The sequence below is a fragment of the Caretta caretta genome, chromosome 6 (assembly GCF_965140235.1).
Source record: "Caretta caretta isolate rCarCar2 chromosome 6, rCarCar1.hap1, whole genome shotgun sequence".
NCBI lineage: Eukaryota > Metazoa > Chordata > Testudines > Cheloniidae > Caretta > Caretta caretta.
The window spans coordinates 106,193,254-106,202,569 of NC_134211.1; positions in this window are offsets into that span (position 1 = coordinate 106,193,254).

Sequence of the window (9,316 nt, forward strand, 5' to 3'; positions counted from 1 at the left end):
TGGAGGAAAAATAAGGCTGTCTTCCCTAGAAATCTTCATGAGAGGGTTGCAGAGCACCTCCATGAAAGCTTCATTGAGATCTCTCAGGAGGATTCAAGGCCATTTCTTTCTACATAAACTGCTTCGCATGCCCCTCTCCCTCCAGCTAACTCCAGCTCTCTTTGTTGTACTGCTGTCTCTTCTAGTATGAGTACATTAATGAAAAGTCAGTGCCCATTTCCTGTTCCACTAGGGTTGGGTGCCAGCTGTACATTTCAACATTGTAATAGAAAATGCAATCCTGTCTGAGGTTCCTTCCCCTCCACCGGCCTTGCCCATGCTGGGCTGCCAGGACTGAGTAGATTGCCGTGGAGTCATGCTGGGCTGCCAGGACTGAGTAGATTGCCATGGAGTCTGAAACAGCTCTTGGCTCATGGCACAGCTGGACCAACCCTTATCGCCCGGTTATATCTCCCGCATCCTCCTCCCTATTCACGGCAGGTGTCTGCGTCTCAGGCTCCTCGGAGGTATCCACAGTGGTCTGTGGGGTGCTGATGAAGTGTTCACCCAGTGTGGTAAGCAGCTTGTTGTAAAAGCGGCAGTTCTGTGGCTTGGGACCAGATTGACTCTTTGCCTCCCCAGCCCTCTGGTACGGCTGCCACAGTTCCTCCACTTTCATGCAGTACTTATACTGATCCCTGTCATACCCATTTGCCTGCATCCCCTGTACAATGACTTTCACAACTTGACAAATCTTACCTGATTTTTTGTTAAAGTCCCTTACCTTGCAAAGCCCCCAGAGAGAAATTAATTAAATACAGCTGAGATATTCAGGTAGGAAAAACTAGCAGTACAAGGGAAAGAAACTCTGATCTTTCATATTTCTGTGGTGCTTTTCATCCCAAAGGAACCTAAAGAATTGTATAAGCTATGAGAAAAATGTTGACCTGAAGAGCCCAAGTGAAATAGGAGAAAGTGAGTGCAAACAGCATATTTCTCCTGCCCACAGCACACCCCAATACCACAAGGGGATAATTCCAACCTTGCTCTACATGAAGCACCAAAATAGGGGAGCTGGTGAACTAGACTAACTCCCAAGGAAACACCTGTGACCCTATTTACAATTAAAGTAATAGGAATTGCAATACTGAAGTAGACCAGTGATTCATCAAGACTTCTAGCCCATCTCTAACAGTGGCCAGCACCAGCCAGTTCATAGGAAGGTACAAGAATCCCTACAGGAGGCAATGCTTCGTCTTCTAGACAAATTAGAGGATTGGGCCAAAAGAAATCTGATGAGGTTCAACAAGGACAAGTGCAGAGTCCTGCACTTAGGATGGAAGAATCCCATGCACTGCTACAGACGAGGGACCGAATGGCTAGGCAGCAGTTCGGCAGAAAAGGACCTAGGGGTTACAGTGGACGAGAAGCTGGATATGAGTCAACAGTGTGCCCTTGTTGTCAAGAAGGCCAATAGCATTTTGGGATGTATAAATAGGGGCACTGCCAGCAGATCGAGGGACACGATTGTTCCCCTCTATTCAACATTGGTGAGGCCTCATCTGGAGTACTGTGTCCAGTTTTGGGCCCCACACTACAAGAAGGATGTGGAAAAATTGGAAAACGTCCAGCGGAGGGCAACAAAAATGATTAGGGGACTGGAACACATGAGTTATGAGAAGAGGCTGAGGGAACTGGGGATGTTTAATCTATGGAAGAGAAGAATGAGGGGGGATTTGATAGCTGCTTTCAACTACCTGAAAGGGGGTTCCAAAGAGGATGGCACTAGACTGTTCTCAGTGGTAGCAGATGACAGAACGAGGAGTAATGGTCTCAAGTTGCAGTGGGGGAGGATTAGGTTGGATATTAGGAAAAACTTTTTCCCTAGGAGGGTGGTGAAGCACTGGAATGGGTTACCTAGGGAGGTGGTGGAACCTCCTTCCTTAGAAGTTTTTAAGGTCAGGCTTAACAAAGTCCTGGCTGGGATGACTTAGTTGGGGATTGGTCCTGCTTTGAGCAGGGGGTTGGACTAGATGACCTCCTGAGGTCCCTTCCAACCTTGATATTCTATGATTCATCATAATTGTATTATTACTTTTTGTGTTTATGCAGACATGGATAATAGGGTACTTAAGGGAAGACATGCTGCTCTCTTGCAGAGAATTAGGAAGATGAATTGCAGAGCACATAGCAGCATGGGACACCTGTCCACCCCCTGCACCATCAAGATGGCTCAGCCATGTGGCCAGCACTGTTTCACTCTTGCCCTTGCATGACTCAGTACGTTAAGGGTAGGACTGAACTCTTCATAGGATTTTTCACAGGAAATACTTTGTTAGCACTGAAATGCAGTCTCCCCTGGGTGAAACACAGTAGGTCTATAATAGTAGGTTGATATACTGCACAACAGTTTGTGATCGGAAGGAAGTGAAGAATACCATGCAAAACTAAACCTGTAAATGGGTATTGAGATAGGCAAAAGATAGTTATCCAAATTGCAATTTAGTCAGGACTAACACACTTATTCTTTTAAAAATAGTGTGATATGAAAATCTTTAAATGACCACAAGTGGGCAAAGGACCTCAGTTTTACTCTATGTCTCCTCCATCATCTCCCACCACAAAAAAAAGTCCCTAACACAATGCTAAAACCATATTAACTGAGTGGATAGAATGCTACTGATTAACAACAGCTGCAACTGCAAAATTTCTATTGTATGTTTGTTATCCAAGAACCGATCAAGTTGGTCATGCTTTTCTGGCAAGAACTCAGCTGTGGGTGGTACAACTGTAGGAAAGAAATATATGATAAAGAAAAGGGCATAAAGGATTCACCCTGCCTAATCTACCTAAGTAAAATAATTAGTTTAGTCGGGGTTACAGTAGTTCAACAAAAACACATGTACTTAAGTTTATACCTAACACTGTATGATGATTTTTCCTGTTGCCTAGCCATTAGTCTGTATGCATGCTGTCAATAATTATTGCACTGTGCATGAGGACTGCTAGTGTAAAATAGTAAATAACTGGTTTACTGGGTTGGAGTCACCCCCTGTTGCACTGAGAGAGGTGGGAGACCTCTGGCGCTAGTCCTCCTCCCATGGCAGGTTCAGTGGTTGAACAAAGATTATGACTCTCACCTCCTCAACTCTGAGTCATTGTCAGATAATCTCCCCTCCCACAGAAATATGTGAGAAACTGTTCTGGTTAGAGCTAGGGAGGCATGTGTAGAATCATAATGTATGATGCTTTCAAGTACAAGACCTGCTGCACATCTTTCAGTTCTCGTTTATCTTCACAACTGATCTCAGGCTTTCAGCAGTTTGCTTAGTGGAGGGGGAGAAAGAAGAGAGAGAGAGCGTTGTTAGTCTCTCCAAACCTGAAAGGAACTGGTGTCATCCTTGGCCATATTGTTCTTCTGGAGGGGCTATTACTTCTTCCTGCACTACATCCATTGCCCCTCCCCTGTATCAGCTATGTCTTACTACTCTAATTAAAAGTTAGGCTGCTAGTTTAGAACTGGCATGACTTATTTGGTAAGGCAGGGCTAGCAAGCTATGGCAGGGGATGGGCATATCAGCTGAAATTCAGAACACAGGAAAAGGAAATATACAGCTTGCAAAAGACGAGTGCTTTCCCTGTGTACAAAGAACACAGATTGTACTGAACAATATTATGCATGTTTGCTGCACTCTGGGTGGTGTATTCAACCAAACAAAGCAAATAACTACAACTTTTTAATCATATACCCACTAGGAATGTGCATGGGCACTGATATTTAGATTTGGTTTACACATAGTTTGAGCAGGCCAGGGAGCAGAGCAGTTCTGAGACTTGCTATGTTGCAGGTTATATTCAGATTTGGATACCTATTAAATGTGCCGGTCCTTCTCTCTCCTTCCTCCTACCCATCTATTTCTTTTTATCCTGGTGGCTGGGTGCAGATTGTTCTCTCTTCTTCCCTCCTCATACAGTGGAGGGACAGCCCCAGGAGTCTTCCATCCTTCAACCCTTTTAAGAAACTGAAAAAAGCAAATTCTGCTCTCTTGACCCACACAGAAAAGTTCCATACTCCATTTTACAACTCAGTATGTTTACTCCCTCTGGCATAATCCCCTGATCCAATGGCAGGCTAGGAAGATCAAGAATGCAATAGTCAGGGTTTCCAGTAGGAAGGATTTTCTAGCCCTATTGCCTGTTTAGATTTGTTTTGGTGGCAACTAGCGGGACTTTGAGGCAGAGATTTAGTAATGAATAAAACCAGCCAAAGATGGAAAGATGGTGGGGCAATCCCAAAGACTCCACTTGAACCAGCTTTTGATACCGAATCGCTGACTCATAGTCAGAGCTCCCATCATCCCCAAGCACCGGTCTAGGCTTAGAATCAAGAGGCTATTAAAACACACACAACACATGTGCACACACATGATGTATCACTGGATAAAATTACCAGCAAGCACAGAAAGCATCTATGCAGAAGATCTGGGCTCAAACGCCATCTGGGAATTTATGGTCCTCCTCTCCACAGCTTGAGCTGGGAGGCCAGATGTTTTCAGCCTCTGATGTGAGCCAGGGGAATCTTAGTGGCCCACCCTCTTATGCTGAGGCTTAGGGTCTGAGACAGGGGGTATTGAGAATGAAAAAGAGAAATATGGAATAACGGAGAGGGGGACTGGGGGAGAAAATCACTTAAAATTGGAACATGCAGTCCAGTGTCATTGGAAGCTGTGGAGTATAAGCCACTTGTAGTGTCTGTTAATGAATAAATAAACTACTTTTCTTTTCAGAGGGTGGCTAAGCAAAACCAAGCAGCTAAAAACTACTTTACATTTAAACTTTAATGAGCACTTTAAAATTGTATCTTTATGATGCTTAAACGAATAAACCCCACCCCCCCCAGAAAAAAATAAGATGTTCTTTGTATTTATGTTGTCACTCATGTTTGGACTCTGATCACTTATCTGGATAATTAAGCAATATCAGTGAGGAACCAGATACCAGAAATCTGATATTAATCCATCCCTCTTAATAGTAACACAAAGCCACTGGGGTGGAAAGCAGCCTAGTCTTCTTAATCCCCTTTTACCAACATTTCGGCATCAGCACATCTCATTTATTTTCAAAAGTGGTTCAAGACATACTATCATTGGCTTAAGCCTAATTTAGGCTTTAAATCAAAGTATGTTAAGAAATTCAAAAATAGTCAAGATTACTACGATTTCTTGAGGGAATAATTCACAACTAGTACATGACTTTCCAATGGGAACAGCTAAATGATCGTTACTTGTTTGTATCATTCTTAAGCACAGCACTCTGCTCAGAATTAAAAGGAGAAGGCGGGATTGCAGCAGAAGCCTTGGGACCCCATTGCCATACTTATCAGGTGTATGGTATTGCTGGTGTAAAAAATAGTTTGAGTAACTTCTACAGCTGTTGGATCAGCTGCCAGTACAGAACAATCCCATCTGAACATCTCACAGAATCTTTGTTCACTTTCCCTTCCTTGTTTTTTCAACATTTGGCAGAGTATTTTTATTTTTAATGTCCACACTGTCCTCTGTAGAGCTGGTTGAAACTCAGGATTTCCCTGTCATGGAAAATTTCATCAAAATTGCTATGATTTCATAAAAAATTACTCAATTAAAATTGAATATTTCCAACTGAAAATTGCTGAGATGAACATTTTCTGACCAGCTCTAGTTCTGAGCTCCCCACTGATTGGTGATATCCCCCTGGTTCCTGGTATAACTTCACTGGCTTTATTGGACATGTAACCATATGCATTTTGCTCATCATGCTTAAAGGAACAGAAAAAAACTGCACAGCTGTCAAACCAGGACAAGAGGTCCAAGCACAAAAGCCAAACGGTGCTTTCTCTTCTGTTCATGCACCATATACTGTCACCTTATCATATTAGTAGTTGCTAACATTCACCTATGGATATTGAACCCAGAACATTTTGACCTAAAAGCATGAGGACTAAATCTATTAGCCTAGTAGCAGACTTGTAACCTCTTATGGTCCAGCCACAAGGGGGGGCAGAGACCCACACAGTATTAGTACATGTTCATGTTCAAATCTGCAGTTTGTACACATCAGTTGACTATTTCTGGTTGTATTGTATTGGACTGTACAATTGCATACATGCAACTGCATGTGCCTCTTTCTGAAAATCTACACAAACATGTCTATATAACAGTGTTCAATAAGACAGAATAGTTCAGCCTTGAGCTTGAATCTGGGGGTCTGAAATACTGACAGTTGGAATTGGAACTCAAGGACAAAATTCTGACCATCAAAGTATTGGGCACTTCTATAGTAACTCTTGTTCAAGGGTCTCAGAGCACTTTGTAATCTATTAATTAAGTCTTACATTATTAAAACCATTTCACAGAAGGCTGAATAAATGGAGGCACTGAGATTAAGGGACTTGCCTTATGTCTTATGGGTAGTATCACAGGATCCACTCACTGCTAATGAAGCTTCCTCCTGATCACTCTGGTAATTAGCTCCAGCCAGGCATTGCATCCTCCTCTGGCAGTGTCTTTCCTGTCATCCTCTTGCCCTACAGACCACCTCACTCCAGAAACCGCAGCCTCTTCTTCATAACTCAGCCCTCCGACCAGGTCACTACATGGTTCCCCCTTCCAGGGGGGTATCACAGTCCTACTATACAAAATGGCAGTCTTCACTTCAATGCTCTGACCTTGCCACTCCGCCAGTGGTAGGGGAACAGACTTCAGCTCAGGGACCCTCTAATCAGCAGCCAAGGTCTGCACTACTATTCCTCGCTGCCTTTCCCCTAAGCCTTCTCCTACTTTTCCGGCTCCCCCCTGGGTTGTCATCCTCCCAACTCCCAGAGAACACTATCAATTACTCTCTATGGTCTCAACACATCTCCTTTCATCCAGAGAGTGATTGCAGCCTAGCTCCCGAAAGCCCCCTTCTGCTCCCAGCTCCTGTGTTTTATATACGCCCCGCCTGTTCCTGTCCAGCTGAGCCTGCTTCCAATTAGTGGCACCTAACAGCCGAAATCTCTCCCCAGCTCACTGCTTAATTATTGATTGGCCCACCTGGCCTAATTCTGCCCTCTCAGGGCCAGTCTGGGGAATAGGCCCCATCAGAGGATGTTAGTAGTAGAGCTAGGCGATTAGCACAGGAGCCTGGACTTCCAGTCACCTACTCTAAACACTAGACAATACTGCCTCTCAGCAATTACAGCAGAATTCTAGCAACTAGCCACATGTAGGTTACTGTTCACTGCTTCAGAAAACATTTGCAAAGAGTAGCAAATGGGTGATGGGGAGGGGGGAGAGGAGGTGAAGCTCATGTAAAGTAATAGTAAAAACTTAGAAGCAGTCTCGTTATGTTCAGAGGTCCTAGAAACTAGCCTTTTCCCGTCCTCCTACATCTACCATCAGAGACAGACAGTCTTTTCAGCCCAAGAACCTCCTGGAGAATGCAGTTCTCCCATTATATTTTATTAAGCAATAGTGCCACCATGCACTGTACAGATGGGGGAATCTATCACATTATTTATAAAATAATTAGCCTGCTATTTCAATGACAAGAAGGAACGGCAGCGTGTAGGCAGCAACCTGAGGTGCTGCCTTTACCTACCTCTTCATTTTTGTATTTGTACAAAAACAGTAAAATGTTTTTACAGGCTAGGCCAATAGTGCCACAGGAATTGAATTAGAGCATCCTTAATTAATATGTCAGAATATAAGAAATGATGAAAATATGTATAATTAAATTCTTGCACTAAAAACAGGATTATAAAATGTGACTAAAATAGAGCAGTGCGGCATTTTTTTAAAAAAAATTGTCACTGTTTCTACTGCCTTTGTGCTGCATCACGCTTCGCTATTGGGTAGTTGTCTGACAGACAGGTCGCCCAACAAATTAGACACCAATTGTCAAGATGAAAAGAAATCTCCCAATTTTGTGACTCTTGCATTATTTTCAGACTAATGTACTGTAGTGACAGCTTGGCACCCTGGTACCTGTATAAGCAATAAGAAGAAGCTGCTCTAGACAGGTGCTTCAAAGAACACACGTCTTGCATAAATTAAATATATATTTTATATTATGCGGTCTAAATTTTCAAAAGGGATGCATGGTTCCGGGTTCTTCAATTTTCCAGGTGCTGAGCTAAAGACACTTGAAAAAGGCTGGATTTTCCCCAGGTAGATGCTCTGTGCTTTCTAGGGTTGCCACCTGTCCAGGTTTTCCCAGGATTGTTCTTTTTGTTGTTGCTGTCATGGGAAATCTGTAAGGGTGCTGCCAGCTGTCCAGTTTTATTGGCTGCAGATAATCCTGGATGCCCCTGGTTTTTGTATCTCAGAGGTGACAATCCTAGTGCTTACTAAAAACCTGACCCCTTAAAGTATTTCACAGTATTTCAAAGTATTTGGACTTTCCAAAATTGGGTCAACCAAAACAACAATACTTTTGAAATGTAGTCCTAAACTTGTCTGCTATTTTGCAAATAACTCTGCAGGCTGGTTTTCAATATGTGTTTTTTACTCAAGATGTAAATCAGAGAAGACAGACACACTGCTTTCTCATGGAAACTTTCTATTTGTTCTTTCTTTCTGCTGTGCTTTCACTAACCTAAATAGAAATATTTTAGACTAAAATCATATGTTTATTTTTTTCTTTCCTAGAGCATCATAATTATTATGCTGCAATTTATAAATGCCTAGTTGTCTACATCTGATTTAAAGAGTGGTTTTAGTCTTTAATATAAACAATGAGATCAGTTTGTGAAAAGCAAACAGGGTAGTTGTCTTACAAAATCCCACATAGACTGTTGAATCATGTTAAATGTTATTTATTCAATTATTCAGAATATGGATCTTTTAATAAGTGCTCTCTCTCACCTGTTACATAATTTCTCACAACAGGCTTCAACACCCTACCTCCCACCCCCATTCATCGGATCCTTAAATGTTCTCAAAGGCCTGCACCTAAAGTAAGACATCAGTGTTTAAATGGGTACTGTCCAGATGAGTCCACTGGCATGAGAAAAGCCATGAACTACATGTAATGAAAGAGCCATGTGGGGAAAATGGAATTTTCTGCTCCTGCACTTCAGCGGGATATCCAGCTTTTCAAACAGACAAAACCAAATATTCATATTGGTTAACATTTAACCCAAACTAATAGGCCCAACTGCACATACTCAAATAAATCATAATGTATTTTCAGTTAGTTTGCACTTTCACTAGCTGCTGTCCTGAATAATTAGGAAAACAATTCACATTTCAGTAGGAGATGATATGAAGTGTTATTCCTGTGATAATTACCAAGCTGCAGTTCAGCCTTCTCTGCT